The sequence below is a fragment of the Lygodium microphyllum genome, chromosome 11 (genome assembly GCF_053477565.2).
Source record: "Lygodium microphyllum isolate KBCC chromosome 11, Lygodium_microphyllum_v1.1.10, whole genome shotgun sequence".
NCBI classification, from domain to species: Eukaryota; Viridiplantae; Streptophyta; class Polypodiopsida; order Schizaeales; family Lygodiaceae; genus Lygodium; species Lygodium microphyllum.
Genome location: NC_141145.1, coordinates 109,968,718 through 109,971,686, shown reverse-complemented (window position 1 = coordinate 109,971,686; position 2,969 = coordinate 109,968,718). Strand labels below are relative to the sequence as shown.

Genomic DNA, 2,969 nt, shown 5'->3' with positions numbered 1-2,969 from the left:
AACAAATTAAGATAGCCCTGATTTTGAATGGGTGACCCCTTGAGATTATAAACTATATCTAATGATTTTTCCTATACCATCAACAAATTAAGATAGCCTCAATTTTGAATGAGTGGCCCCTTGAGATTATAAACTATATCTAATGAAGGAACTTACTTTCCATTTATAGCATCGTGGTACATATGGAATTTGCATTTGGAAAAACAAGGGGGCAATTTAGATGCTCACCAAATTTGTAAAAGCTTGTGAATGATTTCATAACCATGTACCACATTAGTCTTTAGCTAAGATATGCACATTTGAATAATAGCTAATAGATAACACACATGAGAGATGAAGAACCTTGCTTGATTGTAAATCCAATTATAGTTACCACATGGCAAACCAAGAATGAAAAATTCAATGTAAAAAACTTCTTTAAAGAATACAAGAATCTAATAATTTTTATAATGCTTACAAATTTTGGAAGAAGCCACACCTCTCTCCAAATGGTTTGTGCCCCATTTCGAGATGTATGAAGATCTCAATCTTCTTGACTATAAAGAGGATTCATACCACATCGAGGTTACCTCCATGTTTGAATTCATATTTTGTTGTGATTACTTGATACACATAGCTCCATGGACCCATTCTTGGTTCTAGCATTCAATTGTGTATGGGCTGTCAACTATCCACCATAAAGCTAGGACTTACAGGAGGGGTTGTGGTTGATGTGGTGGTGGAATCAATCTTGTTCCTACTTTGGGGCATTGCTTGTTGATAGACTCTTTTTGTACCACTACCCATACACGAGATCAATAGTGTGTAAAAGATTATCAAGTATGCAGGACATTGGGAAGAGTTAGTGTTGTAACTTATTGCTAGTTTGTTGTTTTCTTTAAGCTTGGCAGCACTTTGATTAGAATAGGCACTGCCACAAGGAGGATGACTACAAGCAATATAATGATAGCATAGCACTTCCACTTCCTTGTGTTGGATTGCAACTTCTTGGCAGTGTGGAGCTCTTGAGTGCCCCTCCTGACAAAGGAGGAAGCACCTTGCACTGCAAGCTCAATGTTGTTGAGTTGCTCCCCTTGGGCCTCCACAAGCACTGCCATATCTAGGAAGATCTGATGCAACTCGATAAGGTTCTTCTCGATCTCCTTGACAGTCTCATGCCTCTCTTGGATCTCCTTGAGGGTCTCAATGATGTGCCCCTTGCCTTGCTCCTGGATGGCCTTTTGGAGGAAGGTCTCACTCTCACCAGTGTCAATCATGTCATCAATGGTGCTCTCATCAGCATGCTTGCCAGTGACAGTGAAGTACCTCCTCTGGATGGTGTCACGGTATTCAGACATGAACCGGAGGCGGAGCTCTTGGAACTCATCCATGATGGAATGGAGAGTCTGTCTAAGGCCATGGGTGATGGACATGCGGGTTCTATCACAGGAAGAGCCTGGCTCACATCCGGGGATAGTTTGGCTAGCAAGGTTGGCATGGTCAAGGGTCTCTAGTCTAGCCTTGATGATCTTGGCCTTTCTAAGGACCTCTTCAATATCATGGTCCATCCGGGCTCGGATGGATCTCATGGCCTGCGCGCTGCTGACGGTGCGGCTCTCTGCTATGGCGTCCTGTAGGGTCTGCAGGAGCTTCTTTACCTGGCCCATGTCGTCTTTGATGGCAGCCACCTCCTCGAAGAATTGCGCCAGGCTCCTCTCCGCGCCGGCCATAGTGTTCGACTCCATGGCGTCGAGGTCCATGCTCTCCCGCTTCAGGTCCACGTAAGGACCCTTGATGCCCCGCGAAGAGAAGCTGCGGGACAGGAGGTCGTTCATGGCGGCACACGAAGGAAGGCAGGGGGGCAGGAGCTGCAGAAACAGAAGCTGGCGATGGCGATGGTGATAAAGACGATGATGATGATGATGATGATGAATGGAGGAGCGGCTGTCTGTGAGTAGATTCAGAAGGAGAAGAGAGAGCGCACACGAGGAAGGGGGGGACTCTGTGGTCTCTTGGTCGTCTCGGCCGGCAGCTCCCTCCATAGCCGCCCACCAATTCACAATACACACCTCCTGAATTTTGGTTCCAATTTTACATAAAAATTAATATTACTCTTGCCTTGAACATTATGGAGAGAGGAGGACTTTGACTCACTTGAATTACTTAAAAACTAGGCACTTCACACCCAGGTCACGCAGAGCATCGTGTGTCGCGGTAGAAAAGAAGTGCGCTTCGCATCTTAAGCCACGCTTTGTAGGCCAAGTTTGTTGTTGTTGGCCATAAAAACTCCACACATAGGCATTCGATTTTGTTACTGTGATCACGTGACCCACACCCACCCAAAGCTTTTGGGTGGATGAGGGAAGGCTAAGCACACACACCATGTGGCAACCCCCCAAAAGTTTTACATTATATATATAGCAAAATAAAATGTAAAAAAATTAACACATAAAAGGTGTGCATTGGTATTAGTGCGAAGCTTGTGACACTATGCCTCACTTTGCTCACAAAAAATGCAACAAATGATGCACTCTGTTACTTGAAGGTTTTAGATATTGAATGAATATACATTACTACCAAACTTTTGAACAATGCATTCTTTTATATCACACTATTGAATGTAGGTGGTATCTTCATTGCTCTAAAACTTTTGAATAATGTATCCTTTAGTATCACAATATTATTCACACATTATCAAACATGATTTGTCCAAATGTGTGATTGTGAAGTTGGTTGTGACTCAAAAGCCTTTATGCTTCAAAAGCCCCTAATTGATACTATAAATATATTTGTTTCTTCAAAAAAAAATCTCATCCTCCAAGGTTTGATAATAAAATATTGAGGAGCAAACAATACATATGAGGGCTTTCACATATAAATTGTGCCCCCTTCCATGTGCATTCAATGCCATTGAGTTTAGATCTTTGCACTATAATTGTGCCTCATTTTTCTAACTATAGCTTATTTGGTTACAATTTTGCATAAACACA

General features: G+C 42.7%; 1 pseudogene; it reads right to left on the bottom strand.

Moving 5' to 3' along the window:
- Positions 1-389: 389 nt before the first annotated feature.
- Positions 390-2,079, bottom strand: LOC148029226 (syntaxin-125 pseudogene; annotated as a pseudogene).
- Between the last annotated feature and the right edge of the window lie 890 nt (positions 2,080-2,969).